Source organism: Nycticebus coucang, chromosome 1, assembly GCF_027406575.1.
Source record: "Nycticebus coucang isolate mNycCou1 chromosome 1, mNycCou1.pri, whole genome shotgun sequence".
In the NCBI taxonomy this organism is placed as follows: domain Eukaryota; kingdom Metazoa; phylum Chordata; class Mammalia; order Primates; family Lorisidae; genus Nycticebus; species Nycticebus coucang.
The window spans coordinates 75,921,525-75,931,769 of NC_069780.1; positions in this window are offsets into that span (position 1 = coordinate 75,921,525).

Genomic DNA, 10,245 nt, shown 5'->3' on the forward strand with positions numbered 1-10,245 from the left:
TCATGATGCCTAGCTATTTTTAGAGATAGGGTCTCGCTCTTGCTCAGGCTGGTCTTGAACTGAACTTCAGCAATTCACTACCTCGGCCTCCCACATGCTAGGATTATATAGGTATGAGCTACCAATATAATTGATAGCTTGGCCTCATTCATGATTTCAAAAAACCTAGAAAATAAAATAGAGGAAAATCATCCTCAATTTGAGAAAGAGCATCTTCATAAACAAATACATTATGTCTAATGGTGAAAACTAAACACTTATTCTCAGCAAGGATTACTATTTTCATCACTCTTTTTCAACAGATAACTGGAAGTTCTAGCCAGTGCAATAAGGCAACAAAAGGAAATAAAAGGCATACACATTGAAAAAGAAGAAACAAACCTGTCACTATTTGCAAATGAAAGGACTTTATATATAGGACATCCTGAGAAAGCTAAAAATGACCTCCTAGAGCTAATAAGTGAGTTCAACAAGATTACAATATAAATGTGTAAAAATTCTATGTATTTCTGTATCGTAGCATTGAACACATGAACACCAAAATTAAAAAAAACAAACACAATTTACAGTCACTCAAAAAGCAAATGAAATATACTTATGTATAAATATAACAAAACCCATACAGGACTTGTAGGCTGAAAACTATACAATGCTGAAGAAAAAAAAGAAAATCTAAATAAACGGAGAAATATTCCATAGTCATGGAATGGAAGACCAGTAAAGATGTCAATCATCCTCAAACTGATTTACAGATTTAAAGCAATATCTACAAAAATACTAGCAAAATTTATTTTAGATATAGACAAGAATATCTAAAATTTATATGAAAAGGAAAGGAATTAGAATTGCTACAAGAGTTTTAAAAAAGAATAAATTGACAGGAATTAGTACACCCAATTTCAAGATTTATTATATAGCAACACTGATCAAGCCTGTGTCATACTGATATAGACATATAGATCAATGAAACAAAATAACAAATCTAGAAATAGACCCACACATATATGCCCAACTGAGTTTTGACAAAAATGAAAAAAGGAATTCAATGAAAGTAGAGCCTCTTCAATAAATGATATTGGAAAAATTGGATATACATAGACCAAAAGTTGAACCTCAACTAAACCTCTCACTTTATATAAAAATGTATCCAAAATAAATCATAAACTTAAATATAGGTTTGGAAAGTTAAAACTGGGAAATGAATCAGATAAAGCTGTGATTAAATGAACAGGCAGTTATTCATTCACTCAGAGAAGTCAATGGGTTAAAAGTTCTGATATAGAGTCTCCAAATACGCATTTGATTCTTTAACATCCTATAAATATATGTTAAAAACTTTACACTAACTTTGAAACAACTGAACTGGCACTGCCTACCAGGCAATAGGACAGTTTTAGTAGGGTTGCTATCTTTATACTATGATGTTTGTGTAGCTAATTGAATTTTTACTGCACTTAGCTTCATAAAATTGAGTGAAAACTGAAAAATCCACTTGCTATTAATAGTAATAAGATGTATAAGTCATATAAATCCAAATAAATTCAAGGGAAAGATGGAAATTTTTTAACATATCTAAAACAGCAAATCCTTAGCTTCAATTGGATATTTGTTAGACTTAAGTCCTCAACTCTGTCAATTAGAAAAGAAAATGACAAATGTAAATATTATAGCATTAAGTACTCAAAATATGTTGTTGAAGACAGTCCTTAAAAGGAAAGGAGTAATTAGAAATGTTTACTATTAAAAAAAAAAAAAGAAAGAAAGAAAAGAAATGTTACTATTATTTTTAGTTCTATGAAAAGGGATTCCATGTTTCAACAGGTAAAGTCCAACTTTAGCACATCTGGCCTTTGAACACGTCTTTGTTGATGTGGCTTGATGGAGTAGTCTGAAAACACTTCATAGTAAGTTACACAATGGTTCTCAAATAAGTCTCAAGATGAAGATTTCAAAATTCAAGTTAAAAAAAAGAAAAAGAAAAGAACAAAACACTGACCAAAAGTGACTTACCAACCCAGACATAAAGTATCACCATACAGGCCACTATCAGCCACCCAAACACCATGTTAACTAATCCTTTGCCTTGATAAACTTTTGAATATATTTTCTCTGCAGAAGAAAACTCTTAAATAGAACTATAACAAAACTTACTAGAAGTAAACAAGAGAGTCTTATTTTATTAGAAGAGATGTATGAGAAGGGAAATTGATTTCCTGGAGGAAAAAAAGTGAATTTAAATTGCTTCGACAGAGGAGTAGGAAGCTAGAAGTAGGTGTATAGGTGAAAAATACTTCAAAAATAATCCAAGGAAACCTCAATACAAGTGATAAGTGATTACAAAAGAGGGTTAGTTTTTTTGAAATGCCAAAGGTCTAAAGCCTGAGAAGATAAAGAGCAGACTGATAAATTCAAATGGAATTATTAAATGCACTGTTCACTTACTATGTACCAGGTGTCATGCTGATGGTGATACAAAGATGAATGAATGTCTTTAGCTATATTGAGTTTCAGGAAATAATAGGACATTGAAATGGTAATATTTAGCTAATGATGAGGAAGTCCAGGAGAGATCTAAATCTCTACTAGTTATTCATATAGATATAATTACTGAATATACAAAATAAGTATGGAGAGATAAAGAAGCAAGGGATTGAGAACCTGAAATTTAGAAAATATTCCTATTTCAAAGCAGAAAGGTGAAGATGGCAGGCAAACAGCATTTAAATTTGTAACTTCAATCTTCACTCCAGGTCCCTGAACAATACAGATATTTCCCTTGTCTATGGTTTTACTTTTTGAAGGTTCAGTTAACCAGGTCAACCATGGTCTAAAGATATTAAATGGAAAATTCCAGAAATAAACAAATGATTTTTAAGTTTTAACCTGCATGCTATTTTGAGTAGTGTGATGAAATCTCATGCCACCCTGTACTGTCTCACCCAGTTTGTGTATATGCGAATCTCCCTTTGTCTATCTTATTCACACATACACAGACCCACACCCTCCCTGCCCTTAGTCATTTAGTAGCCAATTTAGTTATCAGTCTGATTTGATTGCAAGGTATTATAATGCTCATATCAAGTAACTCTTTTTTTTTTTACTTAATATTGGCCCCAAAGTGCAAGAGTAGTGATGATGGCCTATTCTTATAGTTGTTCTATTTTATTATTAGTATTGTTGTTAATCTTTCACTGTGCCTAATTTACAAATTAAGCTTTATCACAGGTATGTAGGTGTATGAAAATACATAATATACACAGCTTGGCACTATCTAAAGGGATTCCCAAGAGAGACACGGTCATCACCTAATTCAAATCTGCCACCTACTTCTCCCACACCTTCCTCGGTGCCTTTAGAAAAACCCAGGAAGTATATTCCAGGAGTTTCTTGTGGTACCTTTGGGACCCCCCCAACCCAGAAAGCAACTGTATCCTTCCCTATGTCCCTTGATTGAGACTGCAGGTGGTAAAAAGCAAAATATGTGAATATTTCATTTTCTATGGCTGCTTTAAAACAAACCAAATTTGATTTAGGAAAAATTTCTGATGGCCCAGATAAGTACATAGATGTTCTCCAAGGGTTAGGATAATGCTTTGACATCTCTTACAGAGATGTAATGCTGCTACTAGATCAAACTTTAACTTTACACGAGAAGAATGAAGTCTTACATGAGGCTAGAAAGTGGGGAGATTTGCTGTTCATATCCAATCTGACTGCAGTATGTCCTCCGAAGAACAGAATAGATACCCCATGGGAAGGCAAACAGCTCCCTTCAAGGATCCTGAATGGGACCCTGAGAAACAAGGTGTCTGGTGGTGTAAACATTTTCTAACATGTATCCTGGAAGGTTCATATCAATCCAGAAAAAAGCCTATGAATTATTCTAAGTTGTCTGCTATTTACCAAGAGTGACATGAAAGTCCCTCAGTCTTTCATGAGTGACTAGGGAGACTATGAGAAAGCACACTCAGTTGACTCCTGACTCCTCAGAGTGCCAAACTATATTAAAAGGTAAATTTATCATTCAAGTAGCCTCAGACATCAGAAGAAAACTCCAGAAATTGGCCTGGAGAACCATTTTAAAACAGCCACAGAGGGTTTTATAATTGAAATCAGGAGAAAGAAGGAAAAAAGGAAATAAGGGATTTTTAAAAAGGATGATAGATCTAGTAATGCCATGCCAACAAATGGGCACCTTTCAGGGACACAGGGAAGCCAGGAGAGCTAAGAACACGTGCTTCCAATGTGGTCAGACTGGCCACATTAAAAGAAATTGTCCCAGGCAGCACCACCTGCCTGGTAAGCCACCAGGCCCCTGTCCAGAATGCAAGGGTGACACAGGACAATGGCCTCCCAGGACAGTGACCCCATCTGCCCCCAAAATGGACTGAGGCTGCCTATGGCAGTTTCCTGTGGCTCCAGCTTGTGTCATCACCCCTCAAGAGCCCCAGGTCTGCCTCATAGTGGAGAGCCAGAAGGTAGAATTTCATTTTTTTTTTTTTTTTTTTGTAGAGACAGAGTCTCACTGTACCGCCCTCAGGTAGAGTGCCATGAGGTCACATGGCTCACAGCAACCTCTAACTCTTAACTCTTGGGCTTATGCAATTCTCTTGCCTCAGCCTCCCAAGCAGCTGGGACTACAGGTACCCGCCACAATGCCCAGCAATTTTTTTGTTGCAGTTTGGCAGAAGCTGGGTTTGAACCCGCCACCCTCAGCATATGGGACCGGCGCCCTACTCACTGAGCCACAGGCACCGCCCCAGAAGGTAGAATTTCTTATGGATACTGGAGCAACTTTTTCTGCACTCTAACTTTACCCCCAAAATCTGTAACTATACAGGGGATATCTGGAACACTGGTTACCAAATTCTTCTCTCAGCCTTTAAGCTGTAATTGGGGGGATAAGGGGCGTTGACTGCTCTCTCACACCTTCCTAATCATTCCTGAAAGTCCTATTCTCCATTTAGAAAGGAACATACTAAAGCAGGAACAACCACTTATATGAATATGAGACAAAAACCTGTATTATGCCTTCCCTTACTAGAGACAGAAATTAAGTCAAAAGTATGAGCTACCAAGGGACAGATGGGAAGAGCTAAATATGTTCAATGGGTCCAAATTAAGTTAAAAAAATCTCACTGTCTATCCCAATCAGAAATGATATCCTTTAAAAGCAGAAGCTAAGACTGAGCAAATACCCATAATACAGAATCTAAAGCAACATAAATTATTAATACCTTGCAACAGTCCATATAACACTTCTATTCTAGGAGTACCAAAACCAAATGGGACTTAGAGACTAGTACAAGACCACCGTATTATAAATGAAGCAGTCATTCCTTTCCATCCTATAGTTCCCAATCTGCATACTTCATTATCTCAAATCCCTGAAAAAGCTGCCCGTGTCATAGTCCTAGACTTAAAAGATGCCTTTTTCTTCATTGCCCCTCAAAAATTCCCAATACCTTTTTGCTTTTGAAGATCCTTCTGCCTCTAACACTTAGCTTACATAGACTGCGTTGCCTCAGGGATTTAGGGACAGCCTTAGCCCAAGACCCACACAGTTTCTCATATCCCACAACTCTTACTCAGTATGTAAACAACATTCTTTTGGGAACACCAAATGCAAAGAAATGCTACAAAGCTACCCAAGCTCTATTAAACTTTCTGACTAATTATGAGTATAAAGTTTCCAACACTAAAGCCCAATTATAGGTGCCTAAAGTGCACTATTTGGGTTTCCAGCTTTCACAGGGGTGGAGGGCCTTGGGCAAAGAAAGAATAAAACCAATATTGGCTCACTCTAAACCTCAAACTCTCAGACAGCTTCAAGATTTCTTAGGAATTACAAGCTTTTGCAGACTCTGGATTTCTAGATATAGTGAAATAGCCAGACCGCTCTATTCTTTAATTAAAAATGCTCAAAAATAGTGCCTGGTAACTCTAAAATGAGAACCAGAAACAAATAAGGCATTCCAACATTTAAAAATGCTTTTTTACAGGCCCCTGCTTTAAGTCTTCCAACCAGACAACAATTTAATCTGTATGTTATAGAATGGATTGGAATTTCCCTAGGAGTGTTGACCCAACACTGGGCTCCAGGTTTATAGCCTATAGCTTATCTTAATAAAGAAATTGACACCATGGCCAAGGTGTGGCTACACTGCCTGTGAGTTGTAGTGTCTGTAGCCCTCTTAACCCTGGAGGCAACCAAGCTAACTTTGGGAAGAGACCCAATTATTTATACTTCTCCTGACCTTATTGGACTTTAAATTCAAAAGGCAACCATTGGCTGTCAAACAATTGCCTTTTTAAATATCAAGCCTTGTTACTAGAATGCTACAATTACGCACCTGTGTCACTTAGAATCCTACCACTTTTCTTCCTGATTCCAGTGAGGAAATAGGACATGATCACCAACAAATTATAGCAAAGAATATGCAGATAGAGAAGACTAATAAGAAACTCTCCTACCTAATCTTGACATTGTTTTATATACATTTTCACACTCAACACTTAAAGAACTTTTCTCTCCTAAAGATCTGGTTATGATCAAAGCTCTTCCTTTCAATTCATTTTCCCATGCCCCAAGTTGGGGCAGTCCTTTCCCTGTAATCATGTCTTCTCCTACAACTGTTAAAGTTATGGGACTAGATTCCTGGACATATCATTCATGAGTAAAATCTTGAAAACCACTACCTCCTACAGAAGAGGACCACGAAGAGAATCATGTGAGCCTAAAGAAAATTTGAAGTTATTATTTAGAAACCAGCAAGAAAAGTGTGAATGTAGTTTTCTTTTGAAATCACTGACTTTGTTAGTTACAACCTGACACCAGTGACAGGTTAACCCCCTCCTCTCATTCTTCTACCCTTGCCTTTTAATATGCTAATCAGATTTGTGTCTTCCAGAGAAGACATAATCAGGCCACCAACAGTAAAAATGGTTCCAGTCCAAGACCTGATTCTATTGCAGGCCAATGGATTGCCCTCCTCTGAAAAATCCCTAATCACCCTCTTCTATCATAGCTGGATCCAGCAGAAAGCAGTCAAGATTGAGTTGACATCCCTTTTCTATAACAGCAGTTAGAGTTTCTACTGGAGAGAGAGAATTGATATAGACCCACACACCCCACACACAGTTTCCTAGGCCTGGGCAGGGCTAGGCCTCTTTTGCAGTGGATGCCCTATGGTTTTGCCCTGAGTTGGAGAGTCTGCATTCATTCATTTGTTAATACATCATTAGAATTGAAAAGGTGTCTACCAAGTCCTGGCCAAATATAATTCTTAAGACCTTCAAGACTTTATGCCCCTAGACAAAAGATCCATGCAGAAACTTCCCACTTGGGTGATTCCCTCTGCCAGAGCTCTGGTGCTTTTTATTCCTTCTGTATTCTTTCTAATAAATCCTATCTTACCATTGATCTGTGGTCTGTGGGTTCATTCTTCAAATCTCTGAGACCAAGGACCTACTGCAGAAAGAAATTCCATCAATAGAACTTAACATTAGAGTGTTTCAGGTGTCAGTCTTTAGGTGGTTTTCATTCTCTATCTATACTTAATTATTTGATGATTCCATCTAGTCTCATGTTCTTAACCTCCTTGATTTGTTTCATCACAAAAGTATATCTATAGGACAGAAGACTCCCCTGTACTCCACATTCATATATCTAACTACTTTCTCAACATGTCTACTCAGTTAACAGGAATTTACCAACTGAGCAAATCTGAAACTAAACTTATTTTCCCCCTACATTCCACAACAAAAACTATTCTTCATGTGGTCTTCTTTATCTCACCAAATGGCAATTCATTTCTTCCATTTTCTCAGAAAAAAATGTGAACGTAATTCTTGAGTCTCCTATTTTGCCAATAAATCACATGTAATTATTTAGTAAATATTACCAAATACTCTCAAAAATGTATCTGGAATCTGACCACTTTTTATTACCTTCTTCATTACCTATTCCTAACTACCATTTACCCATTGCCTGAATATTCATTAACCTTCTGGCTGGACCACCTGCACCCATCTTAAACTTCCCACAGAATATTCTTCACAGAATAGCAAAAATAACCATGTAGAAAATTTGTGATGTCACCTTCCTCAATTCATAGTAGCAAATTGTGTCAATCTCTTTATTTACTTATCAGTCTGACTGGAAGCTTATCAGTTTTATTACCTAAAAGAACTAGGTTTTTGTTTGTTTGTTTATTTTTTGAAACACAGTCTCATTATGTTGCCCTCAGTAGAGTGCTGTAGTGTCACAGCTCACAGCAGTCTCAAACTCTTGGGCTTAAGCAATTCTTTTGCCTCAGCTTCCCAATACCTGGGACTACAGGCACCTGCCATGATGCCTGGCTATTTTTTTGTTGTAGTTGTCATTGTTGTTAGCAAGCCTGGGCCAGATTTGAACCCACCAGCCCTGGTATATGTGGCTGGTGCCCTAACCACTGAGCTATGGGCACTGAGACTAAAAGAACTAGCTTTTGATTTTATTGATTTTTTTTGTTTGTTTTCAATCTTACTGATTTTAATTATTAACATTTCATCCTGCTTTCTTGCATTTATTAAAAATTTAGTCTCTTTTTCTATTTGTTTTTGAAGGTGGAAGCTGGTGGGTTCAAACCCGGCCCAGGCTGTGACACCACAGCACACTACTGAGGGCAACATAATGAGACTATGTGTCAAAAAAAAAAAGCTAGTTCTTTTAGGTTAATAAAACTGATAAACTTCCAGTCAGACTGATTAGAAAAAAAAGAGATAGACACAATTTGCTAGTATGAATTGAGGAAGGTGACATCACAAAAGTTTCTACAGAAAAATATCATAAGGTAATATTATCAAAAACTTCATACCAATAAACAATTTACATGAAATGAACTAATTTCTTGAAAAACACAAACTACCAAAGCTCATTCAAGATAAAAACAATAACTGAATGTCCCTACATCTATCAAAGAAGACAAATTTATATTTTTAAACCTTGCCCAAGAGAAAATTCCTGGGCCACATAACTTCATTGGTGGAGTCTGTGAATACCAGGAAGCACTTATAATTGGTGATCATCTCTGCCACAATGGTACATATAGTATGGTCCCATTTTAATAAAATCATAGATAGATAGATAGATAGATAGATAGATAGATAGATAGATAGATAGATCTATCACTCAAACTGTCCATCCATTTATAATTGTAGAGAATGTTCATTTAATAATGAAGGCTATTTCAAAAGAACAAATCTGGAGGCATCGTGTTATCAGATTTCAAACTATATGACAAGACTGTAGTAACCAAAACAACATGATATTGTTATAAAAATAGAGACATAGATGAATACAACAAAATATCAAGCCCAGATATAAAAGCACCTACCAACAGCCAACTGGTCTTTGACAAAACAATGTACAATGGGGAAAAAAATCCATATTTAATAAATGATTCTGGGAAAAATGGATAGCCACATGCAAAAGAATGAAATGGGACCCCATTCTATCTCTCACCTCTCACAAAAATTAAATTCAAGATAATAAAAGACTTAAATGTAACACATGAAACCATAAAAATTCTAGAGGAAAAACTCTTCAAGATATCAGTCTAAGCCAGGCGTCCTCAAACTGCAGCCCGTGGGCCACATGAAGTGGTGTGAATTGTATTTGCTCCCATTTTGTTTTTTACTTCAAAATAAGATATGTGCACTGTGCATAGGAATTTGTTCATAGTTTTTTTTTGTTTGTTTGTTTTTTAACTATAGTCCGGCTCTCCAATGATCTGAGGAACAGTGAATTGGCTCCTGTTCAAAAAGTTTGAGGAAGCCAAAGAATTTATAAAAAAAAAAAAAACAATGGTAATCACAGCAACATGAAAAATAAATGGAGGGCGGTGCCTGTGGCTCAGTCGGTAAGGCGCCGGCCCCATATACCGAGGGTGGCGGGTTCAAACCCAGCCCAGGCCAAACTGCAACCAAAAAATAGCCGGGCGTTGTGGCGGGCACCTATAGTCCCAGCTACTCCGGAGGCTGAGGCAAGAGAATCGCTGAAGCCCAGGAGTTGGAGGTTGCTGTGAGCTGTGTGATGCCACGGCACTCTACGGAGGGCCATAAAGTGAGACTCTGTCTCTACAAAAAAAAAAGAAAAAAAATTAAATGGGATTTGATTAAACTAAAAAGCTTCTTCACAGCTAAGGAAATAATCAACAAAGCAAACAGATAACCTACTGAATAGGATAAAATATTTACACACTA